Source organism: Chaetodon trifascialis, chromosome 4, assembly GCF_039877785.1.
Source record: "Chaetodon trifascialis isolate fChaTrf1 chromosome 4, fChaTrf1.hap1, whole genome shotgun sequence".
Classification (NCBI taxonomy): Eukaryota; Metazoa; Chordata; class Actinopteri; order Chaetodontiformes; family Chaetodontidae; genus Chaetodon; species Chaetodon trifascialis.
In genome coordinates this window covers 7,971,170-7,988,821 of record NC_092059.1, presented here as the reverse complement: position 1 = coordinate 7,988,821, position 17,652 = coordinate 7,971,170, and the positions used below count along the sequence as shown (strand labels likewise).

The 17,652-nt window shown below is 43.2% G+C and overlaps 1 protein-coding gene across 1 annotated transcript in view; it reads left to right on the top strand.

Annotated features, from left to right (window-relative positions):
• The first annotated feature begins 4,952 nt into the window (after nucleotides 1–4,952).
• The window catches only part of LOC139330718 (Rieske domain-containing protein), a 101,906-nt gene continuing 89,206 nt past the window's right edge, over nucleotides 4,953–17,652 (top strand). Inside the window, exon 1 of the mRNA XM_070961787.1 lies at nucleotides 4,953–4,964. The gene's annotated coding sequence lies outside the window, so the exon portion shown is untranslated. The remainder of the gene's footprint in view (nucleotides 4,965–17,652) is intronic.

Genomic DNA, 17,652 nt, shown 5'->3' with positions numbered 1-17,652 from the left:
CAGCCAGCAGCCGCTTAGCTTAGCTTAGCACAAAGACTGGAGTCAGGGGGAAAACAGCTACCACGGCTCAGTCTGAAGGTAACAAAATCCATTTCTCAGCACCTTTAAAGCTCACTAATTAACACCTTATATCTTGCTGGTTCAATCCATACAAAAGCTGAAAGTGTAAATAAGACAATTCGGTGCTTTACGGGGGGTTATGGACGTGACGCTTTTGTGGCTGTGAACAGAAACTACCTGGAGTCAGCCAAGAAGGCAAGAGATAGCCAAGACATTGTTAGAGAAACCTTAAAAAACACATACTTTTTACACAAATGAAACAATATAACATGTCAATTAATGCTCTTCAGAGGTGCTTGTAGGCACAGTTGGCTTGCTAGTTAAATCAAGCTCTACACAGACGCACGGACGCACACAGACACATCTGAAGAGCCCATATGAGACTATAAAACAGACTGTGTCCAAACAAGCCCACCATTATAGAGACAGATTGGGGGTGAAGCCTCTTGAAGATAATGACAGGGAGAAGAGAGTGACCCCCTGACTGGAGGTGATAAACCGATACTACCTCCGTCTCTTCCCCTCACTCCATCACCCCTCCTGCTCCACATTCACTCCTCTCCATCACCCCTCCAAACCCAACTCTTCACGCCTCCTTCCTCTGAGCAGACACCCCCGTGAGAGGGCGCCCCACCCTCCTCCCGCCCCCCCCTCTCCACCCTCTGTACTGATCAGTAGGATTTACTGTGCACTCGTCCACAGTTCTCAGCCGGTCACACACGCCCTCTGGGTCGATCCAGGTCGAATTCAATTTGTAAGATATTATGTATTGATCCCTGTGCTGCCCCCCCACCCCACCTCTGTGCAGCCCTGGCAGGCGCTCATTGACCCACATGCACGATTCCTTGGATCATCATCGTCATCACAGAAGTGTGGCAGTCTGAGCCAGTATTAGGGTCGGTGGCCTTAGGCCTTCAGTGGCGACCCTGCGTTACATCTGCTGCCCGAAATTTTCTGCACAACATCAAATACTGTAAAGCTGGAGTGAGCGTCTGATGAAGGTGCTGCTCGGGTTGAAGAAATGCAAACCAAAATCTGTTGTGACAGATTTGTCAATGCTCAAGAGGCCTCTTTTATGAACATTTGTCAGCGTGAAATGTGTGTTTGAATTAGTCCAGTTTTCTTGGCCTTTGGTGAAAATATATTTTGAGAAATGACAGATGGATTTTGCCTCTGTTCCGCCTATTTATATAACTCCTCTTTGCATATTTTTATGAAGAATTGATAACCAGACCCCCCAGTGCTTCCACTAACCATCACACACTGCCATTTAGCTTCGCCAACAGCCTCTAAATCTCTCAGATCAATAGTTGCTCCCCAGTCTCTCCATCAAACCCACAAGTAAATAATTCAAATGAGATAGTTAAGCCCTTTGGAATATAAATTGTAAATTGTGTGTGTGTGTGTGTGTGTATGTGTGTGTGTGTGTGTGTGTGTGTGTGTTTGCGTGTGTGTGTGTGTGTATGTGTGGGGGGGTCCTTATTGTGATTTGGACATGCGATTTACGGGCATAACATCCACTGTGGTGAACTGAGGGGGGACAGGAAGGGGCCGTCTATAAATTTGCAGGTTAAATCAATGACCGCTTTGACTGGATAAATTGAGATCTGAAAAGCTTTTACGACTTTCCTATTACATTAACATCAAATATTCAGAAGGCTCCAGATCACTTTCCCATTAGGCAGACTGTGGTATTACACTGTTGTCAAAACAAAACGCCAACCACACGCTCAACCGGGTGCCTAAACATAAGTGCGTCAGCACAGACCCAGATTCCACCCAACATATTTCAGTGCGCCACAAATGACTGACACATAAACAAATGAGCGCAGGTCCTGCATGGTTGACACAGATAAGAGAAATAAGGTCACATGCTAACAGGGGAGAAAGCGCTACGGCAAGGTGAGCAATGGCTATGACATTTCACAAACTAGGCTAATTCCCCTGAAAATTTAGAAAGGGCACGTTGCACATTATTGCATCACGATGGTGATCATGTTCAAGGCACATCAGAGTCGCTCTTTTTTCCCCCCGCAGCCCTTATTTTCTCTGTGCACGGTTATGTTGCTTGTCAAGGAGACATAAGCCTTAACAAACAAGCACGTAGATAAATTACCACGCTTCATGCTGCGCATTCTAAAACAAAGCTCGGAAAGTGGATATCCCCAGAAGTTACTGAATGGAACAAAGCAAAAAAGTCTTTAAAGAACAAATGTGATTTAAATTCTAATCTCGGCCAGACACTTCACAGAAATCCATTGTCTCAAACTGAGTGCATGAGGGTCTCGCTGCATGCACATGTGTACTTAAGTGGGTAGCAAGGCGTCCATGCATGTCTGTGTGTATGGGGGTGAGACAGAGACAGGAGATAGCCCCAAGAGTCCCTGCGGGGCGAGCGTAGGACGGCACTGCGGAGTTTCCTCGTCAGCATGTGGGATTCCCTCTGTTTACCCCTCCACTTCCTGTCCCAGCAAGGAAGCATGAAACGCTCTCCGACTCCCTTGGCAGGAAACACGAGCCCGCTCCGCTTTGTGACTCACATCACGACCTTCAGCCAAACCCTCGTCACATGATGGTTCCAGAAGGGCCCAGGGGAAAATGTAAATGCTCTGAGAATACAAATGTGCATGCTGACAGTGAATTTGTACGTCTCTTTCATTGACAGTGTGTCTTTTGCCAAGGCCCTTTAACAATAACACGTTACTCTGGGGTAAATTTAGCCACTGCAAAAATATCACTAATGCTAACCTCACATAGGCGCAGGAAATGAGGGTAAACACAACCCTGCAGGGGCTGAAGGTAGTAAGAGTTTCCACTTAGTTTGCCGACTTTACTTGGCTGTATCAGACTGGGTTTTTACCGTCTCCTTGGAACTTTGATGGCATTTTACTTACACTTTGACGTGTAGTGCTGCATCATATGTGCTGTTTTCTGTTTTCTGCATCCCCCTCTGTGAATATGGGAGACAGCTGCATGTCTGTGACGCTGCAACAGAACAGAATTAAAAAACTCATTCAAGCTGTGAGCATCTTGACAAGTGACAATATAACAATTAAAATTCATGAGTGTCCTGCAACTCAGTAGGACATAATAAGTACACTTACAACACATTATACTGTAAGTCAGTGGTGAAAGAAGTATTAAGATAAAGAAGTTAAAGTACCACTACCATGATGTAAATATATGACACCACAAGTAAAAGTCCTGATGAAAATGTGCTGAATTGTCTGAAGTAAAATTCTCATATTACAGCAGAATTATTATGTTATTATTATTACTGTTGATGCATCTATGAAGGATTTTATGTTGAAGCAGGTCAAAGGAAAGCTAACTTGTAATTCTTTATACATACATATAAAACCTTGATCTTCAAAGTATCTAGTAACTACAGCTGTAAAATAAAAGCTATGGAATTAAAAGTACGATATTTACCTCTGAAATGGTATAAGTAGTATATAAAGTAAAGAACAAGTACCTCAAAATTGTTCTTAAGCACAGTACTTGAGTAAATGCATTTATTTACTTGTCATCACTGTCTGGAGGAACAAAATTCACTTACTAGCAATCCTGGTGGATTTTGTTGCTTTTGGACAGAGCCAAACTAGCTGTTTCCTGTTGTCTTGTGCTAAGCTAAGCTAACCAGCAGCTGGATGTTGCATCATATTTATTGTATAGAGTGTGTGATATCGAACTCTTGGCAAGAAGGCAAGCACATTCCCAAAAATGTGGAATCGTTGCTTTAATCTTGCCCACAGTTGTAGTAGATACAATGGCAGGGTGATGCTCAGATTTCTTACCTGATTGCATAATATTGTCACCTTTATTTATCTAAGGTTTGCTTTATGAACTCTGCTTGCCTTCAGCTGGAGCTCGTCCAACACCTAACAGCTGCCAAGCTTCCAGCAGCCCCACCTACTTCAGCGTAGTGTAACATGTGGAGGAGCAGCCAGTTGCACGCCTGAAAAACTCTAAATCCAAAAATGCCTGCAGTGATAGAAGCAAAAAAGACACTGGGTGAAGAACTTAAGTTGGAATGAATCAGCTATCAGGTTTGGATCCAGTCCAAACATCATCTGCTATTACACATCCATGTGTTAGACCCAGAAGGTTTGTCTGGTCAAAAATGAAGAAAAACGTCTTTAAAGAACAGTAAATGAGCAAATTTAAAATTAATCTTCCATTAGCTAGAAAAACATTTCCACGAGCAATTTGAATTTCAGAAAATTGTGAAGAAAGTTCACTAAAACGATAACACATTGAGCCACGGCACTGACTTCCTTATAAAGGTTACCGCTACAGGCAACTCAGACATATGCAGCTCTTTTAGGACATAATAAAAAACGTAGTCTGTGTCCAATATCAGCATATGTAGATTGTTAAGCCTCTGGCAAGCATTAAAACATAATTTAATACTAATTTCTTGTTATTCATTTGAAAAAAATATTATTACTCCTCAGGAGTGGTAATTTGTTAGACTTCTTGTAATATTACTTTTCCATAATGTCCCAGATGATGGCAATTTAGTGCTCATTTAGCCTTCATTAAAAACCGGGATAATTCAGTGGCCTCTCTGCTGCCTGATCAGTGTTGCAAAAATGGCAGCGATGATCTTCATCATGTAAGTTGATTAAACCAATGTAATGACAATAGGCTGACTCAAAGGTAGCCAGCATGGTGCAAAACAGCTTCTCAGTTGTTTGACTTTCTTTTGATAATTGGAGGGCGTAATTAAAAAATGAATCACTAATATCTGGATAGTAATTGCTGACAATAGAGATTGTTGTAATAGCAACATGACTGATGTAGCACCTTTACACTAATAACACTAAGAGCATTCAGCATGCTAACATGCTAACAGTGACTGTGCTAACATGCTGATGCTAAGCAGGTATATTGTTTGCAATGTTTACCATTGTAGCATGTTCGCATGCTGACATTTGCTAATTAGCACTAAAGATGCAGCTCAGGCTAATGGGAATGTCATCAGATTTGCAAGTATGTAGCCATAAACCAAAGCAGATAATATTTTTAACGGACAGCTCATCCTGAAGGGGCGGCACGGTGGAGCAGCTTTCTGTGTGAAGTTCGCATGTTCTTCCCGTGCATGTGCGGGTTCTCTCCGGGTACTCCGGCTTCTTCCCGCAGACCAAAAACATGCTCATTAAGTTAATTGGTGACTAAAATTGTCCTTATGTGTGAGTGCGAGCGTGGATGGTTGTTGGTTTGTATATATTGCCCTGCGATTGACTGGCGACCGGTCCAGGGTGTACCCCGCCTCTCGCCCGCTGACAGCTGGGATAGGCTCCAGCCCCCCCGCAACCCCCGAAAAGGGTACAGACAATGGATGGATGGAACTCATCCTGAAGGGAACATGAACATCTGTACGAACTTTAATTTCACCTGTCTCATGGCTGTTGAAACATTTCACTCAGAGACAAACATCTACCTCACGGTGGTGCGTGAAGAATTTGATCCTCCAGTGGGACTAAAGGAAAAAGTCCATTGATCACCCCAGTCAGAGGGATTCAGTGTCTGAGAATATCTGACCTGAATGTTGTGGCTATCCATCTAATACTTACTAAAATGTTCCAGTCTGGATCAAATTTCCATTTACCAGCACGGCCAAAAAGCAGAGTTTGGAAACCTGTGTGTTGTCTTTTAATCGGAGGAATCGTCTCTATTTTGGGAAATGGCTAAACCATCACATTTTTCCCCATTTTGTCTTCATTCTGCTTTTCTTCTTTCCATCAAAAACAAGTCAGCCAAACCCTTGAACTATGTCACAGTGTATAAGCACTGACTGAGTGATGACTGGCTGTTTTTCTTTCTGAGTTGTCTGTCTTGGAAGTGTTCTTCCTTCCTTCCTCCCCTCCAGATTTCAGCCCTGTCTGAGTTCGGTGTCATGGGCCGACAGTCAGAGACGGGGCCGGCGGTGAGCCTGGACTACATCAAACGCGCACCAGACGCTGCAGCCGGAAGACAGGCAGGAACCGTGAAGCTCTGCTCGGCTCTGTCGCTGTCTATCATCAAAAAACTGACCTAGAACGGGCAGTGCTGCGTTAGATGGGGGGTGTCAGGCAGGTGGGTGTAAGCCAACATTCAGTCTGCTTTTTGTCAGCGTCTTCTCCTGTTCAGCCGTGTCTGAACTTTTCTGTACAGGCGGAGCAAAAATGAGAATATCAGAGTTGATGTCAGGTGGCAACTGTATCCTCATTCATCTGCAGTCCTTTCTCTTGGTGCAGGGCAATTAGAAAATACAGCGCATGGCGATTTTTCGGAGGGAAAAGGTTATTTTCAGAGGATGAAGATAGACTTTCCACTTGACCTGTGTATTATCAAAGAGCATAACAATGAAACCAGGTTCTCTCTGTGGTTTCCCCCTGCAGCTTTTTGACATTTAGCAGAGCTGTCTTCTGACTTAATGACTTGTGAATGAAGAAAGAGAAGAGGTAACGTGTGTGACTGTTGTTGCGTTCGCCTAATCCGTGCAGCTATCACTCATTCTATTGCTGATTTCTATGTTTGGAACTGACACAGTTAAAGGGTTTTGTGCCAAATCAAAGCTATTTTTAATGTCAATGTGAAAGAAATCCTATCTTTCAGATATTGATTGATGAATTGGAAGCTGAAGTCAAACTAAAGTCCTAACATGTCAGACCTGAACGAGACCAGACAGGACTTAAACCAAGCCAAGCTAAAGTAAGCTAACGCACGACCAGAGGAAACTAGCCCAGGCTGGCCCGGCCGTCTGATGTCCGTCAGTCTGCGCGGATCGTCTCAGCCAGTCTGGAAGTATTGATCTCTCTGATTGATCTAAGGCTCTGTCCATCTGCCTGATCCAGACCTTAATGCCACAGAGTACACAGGACGAAGAGGTGGGGAGGGTGGAAAAGGATAGCAAAGTGAAGATAAACAGATAAGAACGCAGATAGGATGGTACATCGAGAACTGTAGGCGGAGTAGGAAGGGATCGAGAGTCTAGCCAGTCTAGTCTGGACAGCTGGTGTTGATAACTAATCTGCCATTGCTGGCGCTTTTTGTAAAACATGAAACCCGGCAACCTGATAGCATGAATTAATAAATGAACAATTTCTTCTACAACGGGGCCCCCTGCTCCATAGGGGTTTCTTTACACAGACACAATAGACGCTTAGAGGGGCCCACAGGGGTGTTCATTCCCTCAAGTACTAACTACACAAACCGCTGCATGACTGAGAACCACTTGATCAAATAACGACACCAAGAGCTGATATCCTCGCTCATGTAGCCGTCAGAGTAATATGCAGTGTGGGATCTGTGAATAGCATTTGGGAGGGAACCGACTGCCGCTTCTCTGTTTCTTTTTTCGGTTATTTAGAGCAGGCCTAATAAGCAGTGTGGGTGGTGAATGAGGAACCATTAGCTCAATAGCTGAATGAAGCGACGCTCAGCCTCCTCTTGCTTCTTTGCTTTTCTCCCCCGGCAATGGGAACACCTGCACCGAGACACAGGCGAGGTGGGAGCGGTGGAGGGGGTGAAGGAAAAAGAGCGCCAGGGTTAAGAGGTGGAGAGTGAGGTGAAAGGTAGGGTTGGAGGAGCAGAAAATAAGAAAGATGCTTATTGCTTTCTTGGCAAGAGTCAGATGAGAAGATCAATATCACTCTCATGTTTGCCCCTTAAAGATAAGACTACAGTCAGCAGCTGGTTATCTTAGCATAAAGGCTGGAAACATGGGAAAACAAATCTTGCCTGACTCAGACCAAAAGCAGCAAAATCAGACTACCAGCACCTTCAAAGATCACTAATTAACACATTATACATATATGTGCATAATCAGTTCAAAAGCCAAGAGTATAAACATGACAATATGTGGTTTTATTCATGTTATGTGCTGCACTATTTATTCCTGCGTCTGCACTAAATCCAGTGAACTTGCAACCTGACATTTTTCCACTCTGAAATTTGTTTGCAGAAATTACATAGTTAAGATATAATGTTGTAATCAATTAGTTTTAGAGGTGCTGGTCATCACATTTTGAGTCAGGCTTGCTATTTCAGACAGACAGCGAAGCAAAATTTGGCCATGTGCCATTTGTGCGTATGCAACCACTGCACCATTGTGTTCATTCGCTGCAGCTAGCTAGCTCTAAGATAATGAAACCCCATGATTTGCTCACATTTTTTGCTCAAGTTGAAACATGCAAAAGCATCTTTGTGTCAATTTGCGCCACCCTGGTCACCTAATTGTGTCTTTCCATGGATTTTGTGTGCCACCTTTTAAATTAAACACAGTTAGGCTGAAAAGAGTTAAGGTAAAAAAGAGAGCTCATTCTAAGGCAACAGAAGCACAACAATTATATTCCATTTCTGCCAATAGATCCCTCTACCGGACCTTGTGTGGATTAAACAAACACCATTAATAAGTCAGTTGTAGTGGAGCTTTGTTATTTACCTTTAGACAGACCTAAGCTAGCTGTTTTCCCAGGTTTCCTGTGTTTATGCTAAGCTAAGATAACCATTGGCTGGCCAATTATCTAAGAGATTAATTTAAGTGCTATTGTCTCATTTATCTCTCTGCAGGAAAGCAAATAAGCGCATCTCCCGAAATGTCAAACTATTCCTTTAAATGGACATCACTTCCTGGAAAGAACACTCATCCTGATGTGTGTTTTGCAATTGACAGGTGCAATTGATGAAACTGACGACGAAAGGTGAAAAGAATGAGAACAAGGCATTGTGGGTGCTGAGTGAGCCTGTCAGAGGGCTGATGTATGGCAGGGCAGATGCAGCGAGGAGAGCTGGGGGGTGGGGGCGGTTGTAGGCTTGGCTGAGGTAAGCTGGCAGGCGGGGCACAAAGGAGAGGAGAGAGAACAGAGAGAGAAGAGGAGCAGGCATGCAAGCTATGTGATGATTATCAGGAAACACAGGGGCCGTCTGTTCTCCACCCTGCCCAGGCTGGGAGGCGCAGGGCTGGGTCCCCGAGCAGGTGTGCAGGGCGGGGAAACACAGGAAAAGAGGGAGGAGGGGTAGAGAGACAGCCAGGGAAATGGCAACTCCAGCAGTAGCGAGAAGGCGAAGAAAAGACAAATTGGAGAGAGACAGAGGTGAGTATTGATAAAAAAGACTGAAAGACAGACATGAGGTCTTGATGACATCGTGGCCGCGAGCGATACTACGAGAGATGAGAACGGAGGTCACAGCAGGTGGAGGAGAATGGCACGCATACTTGCTGGAAGCCATCCTGGTCATTAGCGTGTCTCGCATGGCTCAATAAAGAGCTCAGACACTGGAAGACCGTACGCCTTCCAGCATTCGTCTGCATGGTTAGATGTCAATACAGAAACAGCAGTGTATCAGAGGAATCAGAGGGATCAATGGAGAGGAAAGGTGAGTGTAACTGGATCACTGTGACCCTCAGCTGACCCTTCATCACCAGGACACACACACTATGTCACCTGTCCCCCAGACACACTTCCCTCTGGCCCTCTCCGTGTCCTTTACAAATACACATGCACACACACACACAGTTGACCTCTAACCCCATCGGTCGCTTTCATATTTCCTTCTTTCTGCTCGGGTGTGCACAGCTAAAGTGAGAAACATACGGCTTGATGCTCAAATTCCAAATTTCAAGGGTAGTCAGTGGAAGTTGGTGTTTTAGATCAGCTTTTGAGCAGAATTGTGCATTTTGTGGTATTAATGGAGGCTGTTTCACTTTTGTAGCACCCCACTTACACTTCTTCAATTACAGCTATGAATGAAAAGGTACACATCTGCTCTCATGAAGGCCAAAAATGCACCTGTGACAGCGCATCTCTGCTCTTAAGTTATGCTAAAAATATGCCTATCTTGTATTCTTTCTGAGTGAGCTCAGAAAGGGCAAATGATTGGCTTGTGACTCCCCAGCGCAACATAATTAAGCACAGATAAATCAGAAGAGACCTGCGTAGGCCCTGCCTGCACACATATATACGCATACACACAGCCGCTGTTGCCTTGTCAGCTGCTGCTGCTTCTGGTAAAGGGCGCAGACTGTGGGAGTGCAGGGACATTTCTCGCTAAGGGAAGTGGTGGGTTTTTGTGGTCTCGTTTTAGCCCTGCGTGTTGAGAAATGGCCGAACGCTGCTTTCATTTCGAGCCGAGAGGCGAGCAATTACACTCTGCGCGTCACGTGACCGAGATGCATGGCTTTTTATTGCACCGCTGAGGCCCTCCAAGGCTGATATGCCAAGAATGAAAAATAAAGAGTCAACCCCTCCCCCCTCGCCCCCTCCACCCATCTGACCCTCCCTTTGCACACACTCAAATAAACAGATACACACACACATGCACACAGTTGGTATCTTGCCCTCTGAATGGCTTCCAGCTCTATACGCGCATGCAGCTCATCTTTGCATTTATCAGTCTCACAGTATAATGAATACCTTGCGCTGGAATGAATGGATTCGCCAATAACGCTCCAAATGTTCTTGGGCTAACATGGCCTGAGTCCGTAATGCTCTTATTGTTCTCTGTTGTATTTGTTCCATTGAAATAAAGATCAATATCCAGAGACAATGGATGACCAGCAGAATCAGATGAAAACAACAAACACTCATTTAATTGGTGGAGAGTTGTCATTAATCTACACAAGTGTGTGTGTGCTTTTTCTGCATGTGTGTGTGCCTCCCATTGTCTGTGCGCCCTCTTACTTTTTTTTTTCAAAGTGCTTTTTTTTCTTCCCTTCCCAACGACAGGCAGCGCATCTTTTTCTGGTCAAGGAGGACGTTGATGAATTGCTGCGAGGCGAGCCGGAGAGGCGCAATTAAGATTCCATCAGGATAAAGGTAAAGGTAAATTATTTACATTAACAAGAAGGCTCAGCTCACCCAAACATTCCTCCACAAATGGAGAAAAAAAAAGTGCCAACCTCTGGAAGCTGGAGGAGCCGGCTTCCGTAAATTGTTTGTGCTTTTAATTAACGAGCCAGGCGAATGTTTGTGTATGCATGTGTGTGATAATATGTGTGTACGTGCGTGATTGTGTGTTAGGGGTGTTAGGGTGGGGCGAGCGTACTGAGGGGAGGTAAAGAGAACTGATGTGGTGGATGGTAGGAGGAAGGGCCTGGCTCGTTAAACGGTCAGTGAGGCACAGAGTACAGATAAGGTGTTTCCTGTTTTGATGCAGAATCAATGAAATAATGATTAATAAAAAAAAAAAAGTGTGTTAGCTTGAAAAATATACTTCACTAATCTCTCTTTTCTCTGACGTTTCTGTCGTGAAGAAGTGCTTCTTTTGTAAGCTGCTGTCATATGATTGGTTGAAAATATTCTAATATTCTGCTTTTCTGTCTGCACTTAATAATTAATAATTAATAATAAATTGATATTTCAGTAGAATCTCTTTAATCGTACAGCATTGACACCCATTATGTAGAATTATTTAGAAAAATATACACTCAGTCCTCACTAGAAAAACAGTCGTATAGGTCTGTCTGTGCAAGTAGATTATTACGATCCATATTTCTTTTTACTGTTAAGCTTTGACCTCTAGTGGCTGTTTTAATTATTAGATGCAAAGGAGGAAGTCAGACGACGTAGTCTGAAACAAACACAGGACTTTCCCGACAGAGATCGCTGTTCGTGTCCTGTAAGTCAACACTGACTTTTGAAACTTACGTAACGTACTTAAGCTACGTAATGTACGTAACTGTAACGCTTTAAGCAATGATCTTTTCCTGAACCTAACCAAGCAGTTTGGTGTCTAAATCTACTGCAATCATGTCGTTTTGGCAGTCGTAAGCAATCGAACTAGTCAATCATTTAGGTATGAGGATGTGTTTCAGATTCCTTTATCTGTTTTTACATTTCTTGGCAACTAGTGGCAACAAAAACAGGCTCTAAACTCAACACTGACAATTGAGTTCATGACATTTTCAGCAAACAGGTGTAGGCTGCGTAGACATCTAGCAGCATCTAGCTAGTTCTGGAGCAACATTATCATTCATTTGGCCACCTGATGAATGCAAATTCAATATTCACTCTTTTAGCTCATTTTTGGCCTGCACCACCTCCTGAGGAAAATAATACTGGCTCTTTAGCTCCTCAATATTCAACTAAGTTCGCCAGCTAGTTGCTAACTTTGACTTTCTGTTTTTCGGTGCTGGGCAGGTAGCGTGCAGTTGGTTTTCAGAGCTTTTTCCAAACAAAGTTGTTACTGATAAGAGGTGAATAAAACCAAAACAACAAGCTCAAAGTCTATAAATGGAGCTGCAGAGTCGAGTGATGATTCCCTGTGGGTTCTACGAGTGACCTCTTTCACAAACAAGTTGTCATGTAATCCATTGTTAATATAAAAATATTGGTCATAGCCGCTTGAAGTTCATTTACTGGCTGCGAGTCATTGAGAATGTTATTAAGGAAAAAGTTATTGTTAGTGTTCCAACTTATGCAGTCACAAAAATAATAAAACTGTCCACACTTCGGAGAGACGGGGACACAAGAGAGAAACTAATATGGAAGGAATCAGAAACATAAACACGTCGATGTGAAGAAAGAGTCACAGCGGAAAACAATCTGAATATGAAACATTGATTTTGGACTCCATTTTTTGACAGTTTTCCAAAACAAACTTTTGCCCCATGTGACATGAGATAACATTCCTAAATTGACAACCCGCGCTACAATTAGGTTTGTTTGGAACGTATACATGCAAACATTTATGTGCCTGCTCATATTTCTAGTGCTGCTCTGTCTCCTTTTTGTTTGCATTAGTGAACTCTTGAGTGTATTTTGGCAGCACGCAGACTCCAGCTCCTCTTTTTTATAGCTTACAAAAATGGATCCGGGCAAAGGGGCAAACCACACATCGAGAAATTCAGTTTGATAGCATGTCACAGCTCAATCAACCCAGAAAATATGTACGGTCACTCTCCCTCTCCCTGTTTGCTTAATGTTGTGGAACAAGCAAATTGAATGTTTGTCCAAGCTGCAGCAATTACTTGCTAATGAGTAATAACCTGCATGTATCTGACATTTCACAAAAAACAGAGGAGGCAGCGTTAGAGCAAAGAAAAATGAATACAAATCTGTGTAGCAGAGCTTTGTTTTTTCTTTGTTTCTACTCAATTAATCATCTCCTGACCCCTCAGGTTTATCCAGTGATCCCCTAGTGTGGGAACCACTGGATTAAGCTACCTAAGTGTATTTAAAACCACCATACTATATGAGAAAATAGTCCCAATTTGATCAGATATCACAGCAAAATGCTGCTTGCATTGCTAATATTAGGCTAATAATGTCATATATAATAAAACAACACTCACAGGGACATTTTTATAATATTATATTATACCTTTGCAGGATTTTGAACAAAGGCCTTGTGATGGAGTATTTTCACACTATAGTATTAGTACTTCAACTGAAGTAGAGGATATAAGAACAGCACTGCTGCATCCTGCTACACCCTCTAACAGGATGCCACATTATAGGCATTACAGAGGCCGTGTAAAGCTTCTATAATGTCTTTTAGATGTAAACTGACCTTATATGGAGTTTGCACCCTCTTATACTTCATCGCTGGTGCTGGATTTGCTGTCAGAATGATGCTGAATGCCACACGACGCCTCACAGGCAGAGATGCCCTTGGCTTGATGGGATCAATCAGACAACATGCCTCAGAGTTTAAGTCCTGCGTGCATGTGTGTGTGTGTGTGTGTGTGTGTGTGTGTGTGTGTGTGTGTAGATGCGCTTGTGTGTGCACTTACACATTGCCTGTAAGTGTGTGTTTGCATATTTGCACAGCTGTGTGTGCCTGTACCCACCAATGCGTGTGTGTGCCCACGCACGCTCAACATGAAAGTTTAAATGTGTGTGTGTGAAAGAGAGGGAGCCTGTGCTTGTGTGTGAGTGGGTGAGAGAACGAGAGAGGGAGAGAGAGAGAGAGAGAGACAGAGAGAGACAGACAGAGAGAGAGAGAGAGAGAGATGTGTGGGTGGAATCCGTTTTGACAAAGTTCCCCATTTTTCAGAAATAATCACTTGTTCCCGTTACAGAGACAGAGTCGTGTGACTCCAGGGCTGCTGAGGAGGCAAAGCCAGAAAAAAACTCTCTGGTTCTCTCTCTCTCTCTTCTGTCTCCCTCCCTCTCTCGCTCCTGGTGCATTCGACCCTTGTCCTTGTGGCTGCTAACGAGGGGGTGTGGCTGTCACTGGAGGCGTTGGGGCTAAATTACCATATTAATTAGCTCATCTTTTGACCGACAAACACAGAACTGAAATGTCACCACACTCACATTGGCCATAGGAAACACAATTAGCGGAAGTCATTATTGTTTTAGCAATGCCCTGTGTTTCTCACTCCATTTCCTGTGTCCTCCATTCCTCCCACTCCTTATCTCCTTCACCTACTGTCTCAGTCTTTGTTGCTTGGCCCTTACAAGCTTTGTTTCTTGTTTGCATTGCAAAGCTCAAATGAGAGCCATGTGGGATGGAGTTAGTCATATACTAGAAGAGTTCATGTCTGATGTGAACCCGCTGCTCGGGCCAGCATGTTGAGCTGCAGTAGTAGCCTTCACTCACAAGACTCGGGAGCAGCAGTGAGGTTTCACTTCCCCATACTAATGACGTCCCACGGAGCAAAACTGCAGTAATTTCTATTTTGACAGTCGTGGTGTGCTGCCGGTGAACCAGGCAGTGTGTTTTTATCTCGTGACCCCTCCCTGAACATTTCACCCTGCATCAGCTTGCAACATATCCACACACATTACGCTGCATTTCCTACCTAAAGCACTGATTACACTTTTTTATACTGTTATTGTTGCATCTCTACAGTTTGAAAGGAAGCAAGATGCTCATGATATACCTTTTTCTAGCAGTGATTTTTTTTAATTGAGAGCAACTAAAAAAAAGGCATTTCAGTGGCAGCAGCTTGTGACCCTGAAACTAAAAGAGCTCAGAAAAACATCTTTTTTGTCACAAATGCACAGCAGCGTTTGATCAAATGAACCTGTTTCGGTGCCTTTTTTGACAGTATTTTATCACGTGCATGCTTTATTATAATGGTCTTACCTATATGCTGGGCAAAGAGACGTTATGCATCGCCTGTGAGGGTCAATGCACCTTAATTATGATCGAGTTTCACCAACTATTCACTAACCCATTACTAGCTTTGTGTGTTTAAGTCCCTCCTGGTAACTACTAGCTAGTGAGTCACTAGTTTAGCTTGCACCATTAAACTGGTTACAGAAGTGAACCGTGAGTTTGAACCAGTTTTCATTATGTAACAGTGGAACAAAGGCTCTGTCAAACTTGATTTCTTTAAATGTATAAAGAACAAACAACAGAAAGAGAGATTTGATGTTGTCTGAATGCCACAGAGACAGACAGAATAGCTTGTCTGAGATACTGCCATGTGTATACCATATGTATATTTCTTTTGATCCCGAACTCCACAGTATACTGCAGCACACCCCCTCACAACACCATTCCTCTTTTGAATCACTATCCTTGCCTTTGTGTATTCCTGGAGCAGGCATCTGATGAATAAGTTAAAGCAGAGGCGACTGTAAGGCTCAGATATCCTCCTGTGCAGATCTGACCCTGGACCACTACCTTTGTGTTCTTCTATGCTCTCTCAGAATGCTCTCATCATTTTGACATCAATGATGCTGTCCAGATTTCAGTCTCTTCACGTGGAGGCAACCTTGGAGCTTCTTATGTATGCCTGCAGGTCAGAGTACGTGTGTGTGTTTGTGCATGCATTTGTATGGTGTGCCAACACCCCTTTGATGTTTGTGTAGGAGTGGAAGATCATGTGATTGACTGCGAGTGCTGCAGTCTGACGCTGGACAGGAAATACTTTGTCTCCTGTTCTGTCCCAATCTGCCAGACTTCTGTCTCATTAAGCTAATGAATGAGTGGAGCAATTCACACACAAAAGTTGGTTCGAAAATGGGGACGCCGGATGTCACTATACTTTGAAGCATTAATTATTTTTTCTGCTTTTGCAAGACTATTTCGGCCTAATTCTCTGTTGTCCTGTCCTGCACTGTCTTGGACATCTATCAGCAGTGTAATCCCACTTCAGAGAGCTGACTGATGTAAACTGTGATGGATGTTGACAACAGTCGAAGACAACGGACACAAATTAATTTTCTCTTCCAAGTAACTTTGGCTCAATCAGATCTGTTATTTAAGTAAAAGCAGGAATACCCTCCAACAAGTCCTGAATTCAAAATGTTGCTTAAGTAAAACTACAAAAGTATTAGCATCAAAATGTACTTAAACTACCAAAAGTAAAATACTAATCATGCAGAATGACACATTTCAGAATTATGTGTATTATTGAATTGTAAGTTGTGATGCATTACATGTAAGCATCACTTTAATGTTACAGCTGGTAAAAATGGGGCTAATTTCCACTACTTTATATAATGGTGGGTGGTTTACAACAATCTATACAAACATGTTGTAATGTGTTATTTGATTGCATTTTGTATTAATACTTTGAATCTACAAAGTATAGTAAGAGTGTAAAGGAAAAGTAAAATTAGATTCTATCACAGGTACTATAAGTACAATGATATTATGACTGATGTGACAGCTGAAACTATGACAATAAGACCTTTAATAAATCTAAGTGATCCTCTAACCTGACTTTCTTTGTGTGGAAGTGTGTGTTTACACGCATGTGTATTAGGTTAAAAATCCCTGTCAAGGCTTTTCAGCTTCTGTGACATGCTCCAGAGGAGCTGCAGATGCTACGCTTCATCGATGAAATTATTGGGTACCAATACTGCCATGTTTTATTCATCATCATAAGTGATCCTATGTATGCAGTCATGTATAATGTGATGTGTTTGTCTGCATATGTGTGCTCTCCTGGGGGGCTTCCCTTGAGCCCACCAGGGTAAGAAGTGGGTCAGTCCCACTGCGCTGAGCAGTGAGAGTCAAGCAGTGACGGGTCTATGAGAAGCAGAGAGATGGAGGAGGCGCAAAGGCCTGTGTGAATCAGAGGCAGCATCGCATGTAGCAGTCAAAGCTAGAAACATACAGCGTGTGCGCAGTACATACACCGCATGGTGCCTACGTGGGTGGAGCGAGCAGAGAGCTAATCAGATGTGTTATTTGTATGGGGTGAAAGCGAGGCTGCTCACTGAATATGTGAGAAATCCGCCTTTGACCTTGAATCTCACTTTTGTGCTGCTGCTCTTGACGACTTCTCACATGTGGTCTGATTTAGATGCGTTTTGAAGGACGAGTCAAGGGGGCTGAGGGAGAACGAACCCTTGAGAAGACACAGCGACGCATCGAACAGAAATATTGCATGATGCCATATAACATGATTGTGTCGCTGCTTTGCCAGTTCGTATTGAATCTATTAAGATTTTTTTGGATACCTCTAAAATGAAATGAAGATATTGCAAAGTACAATAAAAAGTGTCTGACTGTTTTTTAAGAGTTTCACATACTGTAAATACAACAAATCTAATACCACGGTGCTGTTAAGTTCTGAGTTATGGTTCTCACTTTGATATTGTTTGCACAGTGGGGGTTTTCCTCTTTTCTTCTCTTCTTTCCTCTCCATCCCTAATAGAAGATGCTGTTAGAAGTGGCTCTCCCATGGGAAGAATGCGA